A 15,475-nucleotide genomic window follows, 5' to 3' on the forward strand; every position below is an offset into this window, starting at 1 on the left:
AATATAAAAATAAAGAATTAGATTATTATAATAGCAAAAGAAATAGACTAAAAATATAAATGACTAATATGTACCATAAAATTTTAGAAATTTTATATAAAAATATTTATATATATTACTACTAGAAAAATGTTAATTTCTGACCGAAATTTGCGACTGAATATATAATGGTCGCTAATGCGACTAAATTTGCGACTATAGTAGTCGGAAAATGATTTTAATTTTATTACTTATTTTTCTAAAATAATATTGACTGTTATTCCGACTAAAGCAGCGGAAAAACAACGCGAGAATTTTCCGCCTTCACATTTGCGACGGATTCAGTGGCAAAGTGAAAAGTCAAAAAAATATGTTGACCCAATAAAACTCACTGCGTCGGTCAGAAATATAAAATTTAAACAAAAAAAAATATTTGACACTTTGCGATCGCGGTAGTCGAAACCTCAAATTAAAAATTAGAGACTAGATCCTTATTTCCCCAATTTCTTTCAGTAATCTCTCACTCTCTCTATCTTTTTTCTCTCTACTTTCTCTTCCACTGACCTATCGACTGACAGCGGCAAACGGTAGTTGAAGACGGTGGCAAACGGTGGTTGACGACGGCAGGTATCAGTGCGAAAATCTGTGAAATCCCCTCTTCTCGGTTAGTTTCTCTCATTCTTATAACCTAGAAACTTTGTGGGTTTAGTCATCTAGTAAAATTTCGAATTTCTTAACAAATAATTTCGCTTGCATTGGTATTTATCAGTTAAAGAAGTAAAAAACAGCAACTTTGCTTTATTTCTGTCTTTGTTTCTGCGTTTCTCTTGCTACCACACTATAATTGTGGGTTTAAGTTGTACTTGGATTGAGAATTTCTCTATTTTACTGTGTTATGTGTGTTTTTCTTTGCTATTTATGTGTATTGGGTATTTCATTAGGCGATGTCTCTGATAAATTGAAAATTAGTGTATGACTATAAGAATAGCTGCACGGCAATTTGTGTTGTTGTTGGTAATTGGGTTAATCTAACTGGCTAAGTCAACCACAAGTTGACCTAGTATACTGGAGCAGCACATTTGCCCTAAGGTTTAATTGTTTGGTTCAGTAAAAGTTGCACTATGGATTGTAAGTTTAAAGTTATGTATGTAGATAATTTGACTTCTATTTGATAAAGAAAATTGTGGAAGAGCGACAGATGAACGAATAGTTTTATACTCCTTTTATCCCTATGTATATAAATTCTTCCCATTTTTGAAATTCTCCAGTAAAGAGATTTAACTGTTTTAAGAGGCGGGACGAGGAAGTCTTTGCCCCTCCCCCCAAAGTTAAGATCAACACTAAAGGTAAATGAGCAACTAAAAGAGTATCTAAGTGAGAAAGTAAATAAGTAGGAAACAAATAGATAGAAAATATTATAAAGAAAAAATAAACTCTTGTTTTCATTTTGCCGTTAGTCTATCTCGATAAGCTAGAGTCATACTTAATAGAAGTTAGATGAAAAGGAGGAGAAACTTAAGGCTGGTGCTTATATATAATCCTAAAAACGTCCTAAACATCCCACTAGAAGGCTGCCAATAAAGGGCAAAAGTATTTTACTTAGTCAAGCATCACCTGTTTGATAAATACTTCATCGAGGACTCATGTCTTTAGTTTATGCCTTTTGGGCGGCTTGGCTTACTGTACAATCATGGAGAATACTACCATATCAAGGTGAAATGACTCAAACTCATGGCCATCTATGCCTCTAAAGTTTGATACCATTCCACTGAATCTGTTCTTGAGTAAGTTACTATTGTAATTAACAACATAAAAAAAAAAGGTAAATATTGTATAGTTGGTGACAGTAATCTTACTATCAGTAGAGTTGATGCTGAAGATTCACCTTGTACAGGAATTGATTAATATCATTTTCCTCTTAAAGAAACAAAGTGAATACATGGTTTATACTCTCTAACTCTTAACATTGGTATTATAAAATGTTGTGGCATATATCTCTATGAATCTACATTCATAGATGAGTAATTAGTAAGGAACTAAATTATGTTTTGACTACTTCCGTCTGTGGTGATGGTATTGCCAGTTTCAGACTTTCATCCTAGCTACCAAAATAAGTGCTTAATAGGGGTTGTACTATGTTCCTGAAAAATTGAATGCATGGTAGAAATCAAAATCAAACCAAATTTGATTCGGTTTGGTTCGGGTTTTTTCGGTTATTTTTTGATTAAAACCAAACCAAATTTGATCGGTTTTTAAAATTAGAAACCAAAACCAAACCAAACCTAAAAAGTATCAGTTTTTTTGGTCGGCTTGGTTCGGTTTTCGGTTTGGATCGATTTTTCGGATTTTTATGAACACCCCTAACTATATGTACTTGTAAAAAAAATTGACTTTATATGTAGAATGTAATTTTCCTACTAAGGTATACTTGTACAGTTGTTGTGATGTGCTCAATAATATACGAGGTTGTTAAACATACAAATTGGAAGCAGTGTTCCTGAAGCGGCTATTATTGCTCTCTTCAACATGAACTCAGAATATAGAGTTTGTGAGTTCTGATGAGTGTAGTCAATTTTATTATATAACAAATGTTACTAAATATTATTTTTCTTTTTACATATATATAATTAGGTTGATACAAAAGCAATGGATTCGGTTGAATCCATAATATCTCACCTAGATTCATGTTTACCCGAAAAATCAGATAACGTTAAATTTATGTATGATTCTAAGGATATGTGATACAATTTGATACAAATCGTATATAAAAATAGAAATATGTATGTTTTTAGTTATGAGAATGGGAATAGTGAGCAAAAGAATGAATAAGGTAAAATAAAATAAATATGAGGAGATATCTTTCAATATGAGAAGTGATCTTTTGTTACAATGCCTTCTGCTCGTCCCTCTACTTACAAGGATTCCCCCTTTATAATAGAGGGATCCTACTTTATTTATAATAAAATAAAGCATATAGTGGAGGACCCATGATGAACTGTCTCTTTTTCGAGACCCGCCAAGATTCTCGCTCTTAGTGCGGTTATAACGGCTCTCGTTTGTGAGCTCGACACTGGCTCAGACTCGTTATTGGGTCGAGCCCTCGATTTTGGCTTGAGTTCGACATCCGGGGTGGGTGTAGCGCATTCCTGATCTCGAAGCAATGCCTTGCGGATCGATTTGGTCACGGGCTCGATAAAAGTATCGAGTCGACTCCTCTATCAGCCTTCGGACTCGAGGCTCATTTGTACTGCCTTCGGAACTCATCCCAAAATCCCACTCTGGCTGCTTACCGTTCGAACTCGATCGAACGTAGTAAGGCCGAAATCTATTTCGACCGTATACAGATAGTCTCCTCGATTCTCAGGAAGAATGTGGTGTGAATCGATATAATCTTCGATGGTTCGATCGGGTTACTTCGGGAAGAAGTCGATCAAATCAAGGCTGAATGTAATCGGTGGAAGGAGACTATCGACCGCTTGGCTACGGAAAAAAAAACATCTTGGCCAAATTATTATCGGCCGATGTTCAGCTTCGAAGCGTCAAGCAAAAGGGTACGGCTCAGGCTAAGAGGATCGAGGAGCTTGAAACATGACTTGTTGAAGCCAAGGCAGAGGTTGAGTCGTCGAAAGTCCTGGCGGACAAGTCCATTACCGTGTATCGAGCTGATGCTGAGGCTGCTCAGATGGAGGCACGAGAGGCGGCGGATACTGCCGATACTCAAGCACATTGGGTTGCCGAACTTGCTAAGTATCGGTCTCGGAAGGAGACCCTCGAGGAGATACACGCTCGAGGTTTCGACCTTGCTGAAGAGATAAAAAAGGCTAAAGAGCTCGAAGCTGAAGCTGAAGCCTTGGCGATGATGGCGATGATGATGATGATGATGGTAGCAAGAGCGGATCCGAGAACGGGGGGATCCCGATAGAGAAGAAACTGCTCCTGAGGATGACCAGGAAGCTTAGTCCTTAGTTTTTACGTTTGTAATTAATTATGTAGACAATTTTGCATATAGACAACTTTGCCGACTTGCTTCTGTTTTGTGAAGACTTTATGCATGCCTTATAAATGTTTTCACAAAGATTTAAACAACTTAATAAAATTCTGGATTTCGTAGCCTCTATAATCGAGCGAGTGCTTATTCAAATTTGAAGTGATATAGCTACTGGGCTTATAAGTTGAGTCAATGATTCGAACTCGAAGTAATGTAGCCCGTGGGCGTAGTGGTCGAGTGAGTGCTTGCTCGGACTCGAAATAAAATAGTCTGTGGGCTTAGTAGTCGAGTGAATGATTCGAATTCGAAATAATATAGCCCGTGGGCGTAATGGTTAAGTGAGTGCTTGCTCGGACTCGAAATAAAATAGCCCGTGGGCTTAGTAGTCGAGTGAATGATTCGAACTCGAAATAATGTAGCCCATAGGCATAATGGTTAAGTGAGTACTTGCTCGGACTCGAAAAAGTAGCCCGTAGGCTTAGTAGTCGAGTGAATGATTCAAACTCGAAATAAAAGTAGCCTGTAGGCTTAATAGTCGAGTGAATGATTCGAACTCGAAGTAGCGTAGCCCGTAGGCGTAATGGTCGAGTGAGTGCTTGCTCGAATTCGAAATAAAGTAGCCCGTAGGCGTAATGGTCGAGTGAGTATTTGCTCGAACTCGAAATAAAAGTAGCTTGTAGGCTTAGTAGTCGAGTGAATGATTCGAACTCGAAGTAATGTAGCCCGTAGGCGTAATGGTCGAGTGAGTGCTTGCTCGAACTCGAAATAAAGTAGCCCGTAGACTTAGTAGTCGAATGAATGATTCGAACTCGAAATAATGTAGCCCGTAGGCGTAATGGTCAAGTGAGCGCTTGCTCGAACTCGATCCTGTTTGCATAATAAATCTTGAACATAGAATATCGGTAAAGAAAATTGTCTTTGCAAGTCATTAAACATGTGTTCATGTTTTGCGTCAGGGCTCGGGCCAACTACATAAGCATGGTTTGTTTTGATCATTTGGCTCATACAACGTTTCCTGTTGAGACACTGTTTGTCATAACGAAGTAACTTCCTTTGCACCGAATTTGATAATCATCACAGATGCGTTCAATGATAAAACCCCCCAGTATACGAGGTTGATTTTAAAGAGGCCTCGGATACTCAACAGTAGTATCGTTTCCGCTATATGGCTGGTATCGATCTCTGGTCGATTTTTGCTTGGTAGTTCTTTTCGTAACGGACCTAGAAATCAACTGGTCATCTTCGACTCTTATTTTGGATTGATATCGATTGTGCACATTGGTCCAAGTAATAGCTGGGTACTCGATCAGATTCTGCTTCAGCCGCCGTAAAGCCATCGAGCGCCGCTCGTTTAGACCTTGAGTGAAAGCTTGGACAGCCCAATCGTCTGTGACTGGTGGCAGATCCATTCGTTCCATTTGAAAACGAGATACGTACTCCCTTAGCATCTCGTTATCTTTTTGTATTACCTTGAACAGGTTCGACTTTCTGGTTTCGACCTTAATGGCTCTGGCATGTGCTTTTACGAAGCAATCTGCAAGCATAGCAAAAGAAACAATAGAGTTAGATGGTAAATTATGATACCATACCATTGCACCATTTGACAGGGTTTCACCGAATTTTTTCAATAATACAGATTCGATCTCATCATCTTTCAAATCATTGCCCTTGATGGCACACGTGTAAGAAGTGACGTGCTTGTTGGGGTCGGTCGTTCCGATATATTTGGGTATTTCGGGCATACAGAATTTTTTGGTGATTGGTTTTGGGGCTGCACTCGAGGGAAAAGACTTTTGAATGAATTTTTTCGAATCTAGCCTTTTTTATCATTGGTGGAGCTCCCGGTATCTGATCGACCCTGGAATTATATGTTTTTACTTTTTTATCGTTGGCTTCGACTCGTTTTGTGAGTTCCTCGAGCGTTTTAGTAATTTCGGGAGTAGTCCCCGATTCTTGCTCATTTGACTTCACTATGGCTGGTTCCGTTCTATGGGTGATTTCTCGAAGCGGATTGGGCTCCGGTCTGCTTTGTACCTGAGTTTGGCTCTGCAACTGAGCTGTCTCTACTTGCTGGGCTTGTAACATCTCGAAGATCATCCGTAAGCTGACTCCGATCTCCTCCACGTTATGGGTGTCTCGAGCTACGAATCGAGTACCGACCTGAATACTTTTTCCCGGTTCGGAACATTGGTTAGTCTCAAGAGCTACTTGTGAATTGACATCTAGCGATACTTCGACTCGAGCTTCGGTGACATCGTTAATTCGCCTTCCGCCCTGGGTGTCAAGTTGTTGGTTTCATCTTGGAGGCCGACTTTGTGGTCGATAGGTAAAGCCATCAGTCGGGGGTTTGCCCTTGTTGATTTGAAGTTGCAAACTGGTGTGTATTGCAGATTCGTATCAAACAACCACTGTTATCCTTAGTCCCACGGTGGGCGCCAAACTGTTTACCCGAAAAATCAGATAACGTTAAATTTGTGTATGGTTCTAAGGATATGTGATACAATTTGATACAAATCGTATATAGAAATAGAAATGTGTATGTTCTTGGCTATGAGAATGGGAATAGTGAGCAAAAGAATAAATAAGGTAAAATAAAACAAGCATGAGGAGATATCTTTCAATATGAGAAGTGTTCTTTTGTTACAATGCCTTCTACTCGTCCCTCTGCTTACAAGGATCCCCCTTTATAATAGAGGGATCCTACTTTATTTATAATAAAATAAAGCATATAGTGGAGGACCCATGATGAACTGTCTCTTTTTCGAGACCCGCCAAGATTCTCTCTCTTAGTGCGGTTGTAACGACTCTCGTTTGTGAGCTCGACACTGGCTCGAACTCGTTATTGGGTCGAGCCCTCGATTTTGGCTTGAGTTCGACCTCCGGGGTGGGTGTAGCGCATTCCTGACTTCGAAGCAATGCCTTGCAAATCGATTTGGTCACAGGCTCGATAAAAGTATCGAGCCGACTCCTCGATCAGCCTTCGGACTCGAGGCTCATTTGTACTGCCTTCGGAACTCATCCCAAAATCCCGCTCCGGTTGCTTACCGTTCGAACTCGATCGAACGTAGGAATGCCGAAATCTATTTCGACCGTATACAATTCACATTCTCCATTTTTTTGTTTGGGCTCGAAACGAGGGAGATTAAGGAGTTGGTATTGCGTAGAAATGACACTAGGTAGCCACTCTAAATGGTTGTTATTTAGGAATTAGCCAATGCGTCCTGAATTTCAGTTTTTCAGTTCAAATTTTCAGGACAAAAATATACAAAAATATTCTGAATTATCCTGTAGTTAAAAATTTTAGTTTGAAAATTCAAGACAAAATAAATATTGGCTAATCTCTAAATAACATCGTTGAGAATGGCTATGTGCATTTGCCCCGAGCTGAGCTTGTTTATGAGAAATTTGATGTAATAATTTATACGTACATTATCTTTATCAAAAAAGACCTTGCATATTTCCTTTTCGTGTGTGATAAATATATAATGCAACAGCTCGAAGAAAGCCAAAAGTATCCTGAATGCTTTGACACAAAACTTCTCATATAAATACTAGTAATAACAACTCCAGATTCTTGACTGACTACGACATTTTTATATGGAAATTTTATTTCCTATAGCAAATTATTACACCCTATTTATTATAAATCAAAATAATTTCAAAATATTATTACTTATAGCTACATTTTCTATTTTATAGAAAAATAAGTATTTATTTATACCTACCATTAAAATATGAAATCCGCCAATTATGTTCTTTCTCTCTCTATCACCAAGATTCTTTCTCTCTCTATCTATCTCTATCCGTAAGATTCTCAATCATCTCCCTTATCCATCAAAATCAGCAGAATCGTTGGCGTCATCATCGTGGTCGGCGTCAGAATCGTCGGCGTCATCATCCACTATTGACTCATCCTCTTAGGCGAACAGATCTGGACATGGCTATGTCAGAGAAGATTTGAGGGCCTGATTTTTGTTGGTCTCCACCTTTAGTTTTAACGCAATGTATCAAGTATTTGCTTGGCCGGAAAACACCATCTCCGGCGAACTTTCTTCTCTTCTTTGCTATTTAGTCATATAACATGGAGTGGGGAATAACCCTCGTCTCATGTAAGGCAACTAAATGCACCTCGAGGTGCTGCCGAGGAACTGAGGGACCTTCTCGAGCACAAGATAGGTAATTGAGAGAATGATACAAATATATTGTATTATGTACAAATACACTCAAATACATTATATTTTTGTATAAATACATAATTTTTTTGCATATATTTGTGTATTCCGAAGGTTTGTATTTTTTCAATACAACCGAATATCACTATGTTTTTGTGATTTTTTGTTGTTAGAATACAGTCGAATTGAGTACGGTAAATTGAATACAATGTATAATAGTGAATAATGAATATATGTGAATTGAATTCAATGTATACAGTCAAATTGAATAGAACAATATACACCATATTTCTTGATTACCTCAATGTATTTATAAATACAGTCGCGTGAATACATGAAATACAATACAGTAGCAACGAAATTTATGTAGAATTGATTTTATTGAGTTAAGTTAGGAGTGGTACACGGTAATTGATTTTCTTTCCGTTATTAAATAGCTGGACTCCTCTATTTTTAAGCGAAATTCCGCTACTGTATTCATGAATACAGTAGCGCGAATACACTAGCGTCGCACAACTGGACTCTCCTATTTATTAGGCGAATTCCGCTACTGTATTCATGAATACAGTAACGCGAATACAGTGAATACAGTCGCGTAACGACTAAATAGTATCTATAGAAAGTAATTATGTATATAATAGTTATATGAAGTTAATAGCCACTAAACAATAGTGGTTTTTAAAAAATCATCTTTTTATATACTCACAAATAGGGGTGGCAAAAATAGCCCAAGGCCACCGGCCAGATTTTAATGGGTTGAGCATGAGATATATTAATGATGGGCAGGGTTTGTGCCGCACAACCCAACTAAGCACATTCATTTTTGGTAGCCCAAATCAACTCCTACTTTTAGTCCAAATTGACATGTGAGTAGCAAAAATCCAAATTAGATTTTTTTCGTTTTCTAAAGCTTTGGTATTAACCGTATTTCATTTGCTTTCCATGTTGTCCATCTTTTTCATTTTTAGGATATTTTTCCGTCAATATTCTTATTTTATTTGGTCACTCCTGGAAATTGAAATGAATTTTTCGTGCAGTGAAATTGAACGATTTATCCCTTTTCCAATTTATGTATTTGGAGGCAACTGATTCATCATACAGTTTTAATTTTTCTTTTCTATTTGAGTTTATAAAATTCCTGCTTTTACGACAAAAAATATTATTCCTTACGTCCCAAAAAAAAATGACTGTATTACTATTTGAGAAGTTGAAATGTGTTTTTCTTCTCTTGGAATTGGAAGTACGCTTATCTAATGAAGTGAATTGAGAACGTTTAAGTTATTTAATCGGAGTTTATCTTTCAATTAAACAATTTTAATTGAGCCCAAATTAGGTGAAAATTTGAACTTTTAAATTATAATGTGTGTCAAATTTTACTTTTTGATGATATATGTATACGGTGATTGTTTCATTTCAAGAAAGTTGACATTACTTTGTAGTTCGAAGAACCCAATTAAAAAGGAAAATAGAGTTCCCCTCTATTTGAAGTGAAAAGAGTAATAACTTAAAGAAAAACCAGATTATAGTTTGATTTAATATAGCTTGGAAAAATATATTTTTGAATTTTCTTAACAATATTGGATTTTAATTTGTTCAAGCGTTGAGAATATTATAAAGATTTGAGTTAAGATGGTGAGTTACGACCCATTGTTTAGCACATCTAGACCAACCAATCTTGACCCAAATGAACTTTAGAATGACACATTTATTGAATCAGCCTATTTTGACAAGCTCAAATACAGCCCAATATACCTGTTAATCTGGCCTGGCTGACCCGTTTACAACCCGGTTCAGCCTGGATCAGCCCGATACTGTAGCATAGGGGGCGGACTGGGACGGGTTGGGCGGGGAGCGGGTTTCAAACGAACAGTTTTTTGATACCGGTGCACCGGAACCCGCTAAGCCCGTTAACGGGTTTTTAATGGGCTACAGCCCGGTTTAGCCCGTTTTTTAACGGTTTTTTTTTAATTGTTTTTTTTTTTACCGTTGCATTTACACCCACCACTTCCTGAAATATTTTATGTTAGATGTGCATGTCATATTTATAATTTGATTGTGAAAAGTGGCCTTGAATTATTTAGAGATGATATCACTTTAGTTAGAAGAGTTGTTGGTGTAATTCAAGAAAATAATAGAAGTGCTAGATTAAATGCATTTAAAGAAAAATGTGTACACTATGGACTAAAACCAAGACTCATGCCTGAAAAAATAGTTACTAGGTGGAATTATACTTATTTATTCTTAAAATGTTGTTATAAATATAGAATGCCTATAACTGAAGTTGCTAATTCTCATTGTACCGATCCTAACTGTTTGTTAACATCTAGAACTTGGGATGTCATTGAAGATGTTGTAAAGTTTTTACAAAAATTTTATGTGGCTACACTTGAGTTTTCTGGAGCTTATTATCCTACTATTGCAAATGGTTTAGTTCATATTGCTGAAATTTCTCTTTTACTACATAATTTGAAGAAGAAAGAAGGATATACTTCTGTTGTTGAATCTATGATAGATAAGTTTAAAAAATATTTCTACCCAATTTCCCCTATTTACCTAATTGGTGCTATTTTAAACCCTTCTATCAAAATGGCCATTTGTTGCCAATTAATCACTGCTTTATATTCTTATATGGATATTGGACCAACTGAAACTCTTGATATTGACACTTATATTTCTGATCTACACAAATATTTAGAAACATTATATAATTATTATGCTAACATTGTTGATGCTTCTTCTACTGTAGATGCAAATATTCCTTCAAGTTCAGTTTCAACATCTGGGACCAGTGCTTTGAATGATAATGATGGTGTTGAAGATTATTTGATTTGGTCTACACTAGGGAAGCATCAACAAACCAATAGCAAAAATATTGATGAACTTCAATTCTACTTGCAAAAGTCAGCAGAGCCCCTCACAAAGAAATTTCTACCACTGGGTTGGTGGAGGAGCAACTCAAATTAATTTTCTGTTCTTTCGGCCATGGCTCGAGACGGGCTAAATGTGTCGATTTCAACAGTCGCATCAGAGAGCGCATTTAGCCAAGCAAGGCAGCAACTAGGAGATACCCGTCATTCATTGGGCAGCAAAGTTTTGGAAATTCTAGTGTGCTTCAGAGATTGGATAAAATCAGAACGGTGAAATCAAGGGCGTGACGAGGTAGATGAAGCAGAGGACCAAGAAATTGGAGATATAATTTCAATAAAAATATCAAATGAAAGTCTTCGGAGCTTGATCCTTACATATTGCCTATTGGTCTTATTAAATAATTTTTTATAGCCACTTACTTTCAAATTTTAATTTTAAAATTATAAAATTCAAATTTCAAATTTAAAACTTTAAACTTCAAAGTTTAATTCTAAGCCTTAAAAGTTTGCAAACACTTAAGTATCAATAACATTGAATAAGAAAAATAAAATTTACTTAAAAAAAAAATTGCACGGCCCGGTCCAGCCCGCTAAGCCCAAATCCGGACGGACAAAAAAATCCGAAAAAGTACAGCTCGTTAACAGCCCGCAACGTTAAACGGACGGGCTGATTTGTTTTGTGTCCAACCCGTCCCAGCCCACCCATTAAACACTCTTACGTGTTTGAGGCTCGGACTTTTTGGGTTGCAGAATACACTAGGGAGTTGATGAAATTTTTTGCAGGAGAAGGCCATTCTGCGGTTTGTTTCGCAACCGTATAACCGTTTCGTGGTTCGCACTTCTATCCCAGAAGTTGCATGAGAAAATTTCGTTGGGCGATTCTGCGGCCTAATCTGCGATCGCATAACCGGTCTGCGGACCGCAGACCGCAGACCTGTCGCTGACCGGTCCAGTGCATCCCAGTTTTGGGCATCAGTTTCGAGGTTTATTTTGCGGACCGCATACATGTTATGCGGTTCATTTTGCGGACCGCATACATGTTTTGCGGCCTATTCTGCGACCGCAGACCTGAGTTCGGAGGGTCCATTTTTCTATTTTTATAACCCGACCCCATTTTGATAAATAACTTTTGAGGCTCGTTTTGAAGGCAAAATCGACATTTTTAGAGAGAAGTGAGAGTGTTCTAGAGAGAGGAAGAAGCTCAAGTGCTTTGTTCATCAAGATCTTGTCCAAGCTTTGAGATCCAACAAGGAAATCTCACTAGATCTTCACTCAAGAGGTAAGGATCTAACCCTAGTCTTCAATTACGAGTTTGGGGTAAAATATGGGTGATTGGGAGTATGATTCTTGAGTATAAGAGTATTATTTATACATGCATGTACCAATAAGATTTGTGGGAAGATTGTTGAGCTCAAATGGGTAAAGATTGGGTTGTGAGTGAAGGAAATCTTGTAGAAGAATCTTGTAGTCAAATTTGTACACCAAGTGTTTGATGAAATACTTAAATGAGGTGAACCCACAAATATCTTCCTAATTATGGTTCACTTTTATTATGTTTCTAAATAGATTGAAGTTGCTAGGATTTCCAGAACATTTTAGTAATCTAAGGAAAGCTCAAGCAAGGTATGTTGGCTAAACTCTTCTCCTAGAATTGAATTCCATGATGTTCTTGTAAGTCCCGAGTTATCCATTATAAATTAACTATTCCGAATAAGCTTTGTGTTGAAAGGTATATGTTCAAAATGTGTTCCATATGCTCTTATCATATGATGTTATCCTTCGGAAATGTGTTCAAAGCATGAGTTGGGTATAAAAATATTATGACTCCAAGTAGTGTTTCAAGTGAAGGTTATTATGCCAAATTATGTTAAAAGTCTCAATGTGCTTAAGACTCTTAATTGCTCATAGGCATTGAAAGTCGTGATTAGAGATTCTTTATTGTCGATAATCTATAAAGATGCTTGAAAGTGAAAGTAGTGCGTTAGAGATATAAAGTGTGGACACCGTGCCAAGAATGAAAGTTATACTTGTGGCCAATATCGTCAATGAAATGAAATGATTTGTCAAATATTATGAAATGAGCCTTGATTCAACTATTCCAAATTGACTCCGAAAATAGAATTATCAAAAGCTTATGTACTCAAGTCATGTCCAAATGTGGTTGTTCTAACTAATGCTATGCTTGGTAAGTATTTTCCATATGTTTTGAGTTCTTACATATTTATGAGTTGAAATTGTGTATTGCCCTTTTTGGGAAAAGGTATTTCAAGAGTATTCTATACGATGATGTTTATGATGATAATCCTTGAAAGTAAAGGAATAAAAGTGCAGAATATGATATATGGACACAGTGCCATGAATGAAGAATAATATGTATGGCAAAGGGAGCCAATAAAATAATGATGTTGTAAGTAGTTGAAATTAATTGTGAAGTGATATATGGTGTGAAAGGTTATGAGATGAACGTATTTGTACTTATATTTCCAATGTGTTATAAGCTCTTATGCCCTCATGAGGAGAGGCTATGGTGTTCCTAAATATTTTAAATGTTCTTGGTGTCCTATGATCACCCATGACAAGTACAAGTAAGTGATGGTATGACCATGAACTATGGTTGTTGCCAATACGAGAATCATGAACTTAGCTAGTGACCCAAGATGACAAAGAGATATATAATGAGGTGTAAAAGAGACGTACTATGCTAATGATGATGAACCGTAAGGAAAGAAATTGGGTCTATATACCATTGAAATCTACTTAGTGATTGGTCATGCATGTGTTAATGTAACGAGCTATGTTTCTCCATGATAGGCATGAACATGAAGTTTTCCAATGATCCGGGAACTTACGACCTTAAAAGTAGCGCTAGTCATGTTGCTTTGGGTTTATATATGGTCATGTGTATAATATGATATGTAATCCTATGGACAGTCTATGAAACGCATAGGTGTATTGTGTAAGGAACACTATGGTCGGTCTATGAAATACATAGGTGTATTGTAATGTAATATGTGACCATATGGACGGGCTATGAAACACATAGGTGTATAATGGTATAGGTGAACCCTATGGACGGGCTATGAAATGCATAGGTATATAATGTAGTATGTGATCCTATGGACGGACTATGAAACACATAGGTGTATGATATGTGAATACTGTGAACGGTCTATGAAATGCACATATGTATTGTGTAAGTAAACACTCATGTGAACGGTCTATGAAACACACATGTATATTTGTATTGTGTAAGTAAACACTATGAATGGTCTATGAAACGCACATGTGTATTGTGTAAGTGAACACTGTGAACGGACTATGAAACGCACATGTGTATATGTATTGTATAAGTAAACAATATGAACGGTGTATGAAATGCACATGTGTATTTGTATTATGTAAGTAAACACTGTGAACGATTTATGAAATACACATATATATTGTGTAAGTAAACACTGTGAACGGTCTATGAAATGTACAGGTGTATTGTATATGTGATACTGTGAACGGTCTATGAAACACGCAGGTGAAATGTATATGTGTGAGATAAGAGAGGGATATGGACGGTCTAGTAAGACGCATTGTTAACGCAAACATTAGGTGCCACTTTCATTGTCATTGTTTGTACATGTTGTTTCAGTTACTTTATATTATGTATTCCACGCATAAATCATATGGCTCAATTGATCCCAAAAGAAGTTCAGAATGGTGTAAGTATGCTAAGACTTGAAATGTGATTTTATGGGACATTTCATAGTTCTTGATGTACTTCTTATGCCTCTTATATGAATTATCATGATTTCATATGTTGTTCTGTTTGTCTTACATGCGAGTACTATTCCACATGTACTCACGTCCCTTTTGTCGGGGCGTTGTATCTTTTAATGGATGCAGGTATACTTCTACAAGACGATATGGATCTTTGATAGAGATCTTCTACGCAATAGATTATGGTGAGCCCGCTACAATTCCAGTGGGTATTCGAGTCTAGTCGGTTCTATGTACTTAGGTATCTATTGTCATAGAAGCTCCATGTACACTGTGGGTCATGTACTTAGGTTTTGAGTTTCGTCATATACTTAAGTTTTGAGTTTCGTCATGTATTTATGTTCACAGATATTTATGAAGCTATGTACCCATCACGAGAGAGAGAAAACAATTTATGGGCCATTGAGACAAATGTATTCAATATGAAAGTCAAGATCTAATTATGTGTTTATAAATCATGCATGAGTTATGATGATAGGTTGATGTGTGATGACCCAAAAGGTCATCTTATGTTTTAGAACTCGAATCTGCACTCTTAAGCCTTAAAAATCTCATTTTTATCCTTCTCGATTTGTGTGCGCAGTCCGGGCAGTTTTCCAGAAAGCTTTTATGTTGAAAATTAATGAAAATAAGAATTTTTGCCTTAAAAGTTGATTTTTAGTTGACTTCGGTCAACATTTTTGGTAAACGGCCCCGGATCT

At 36.9% G+C, this 15,475-nt stretch overlaps 1 long non-coding RNA gene across 2 annotated transcripts; it reads left to right on the top strand.

The window, feature by feature from the left end:
• Nucleotides 1–412: 412 nt before the first annotated feature.
• On the top strand, nucleotides 413–11,421 carry LOC107824291 (uncharacterized). Of its 2 annotated transcripts, none has more exons than XR_012706049.1 (2): nucleotides 413–643; nucleotides 10,886–11,421. It is a non-coding gene; the product is annotated as an uncharacterized LOC107824291 (long non-coding RNA). The 2 variants fall into 2 exon arrangements; XR_001656824.2 differs by lacking the exon at nucleotides 10,886–11,421 and adding an exon at nucleotides 7,815–8,235.
• The last annotated feature ends 4,054 nt before the right edge of the window (nucleotides 11,422–15,475 follow it).

Source organism: Nicotiana tabacum, chromosome 23 (assembly GCF_000715075.1).
Source record: "Nicotiana tabacum cultivar K326 chromosome 23, ASM71507v2, whole genome shotgun sequence".
NCBI classification, from domain to species: domain Eukaryota; kingdom Viridiplantae; phylum Streptophyta; class Magnoliopsida; order Solanales; family Solanaceae; genus Nicotiana; species Nicotiana tabacum.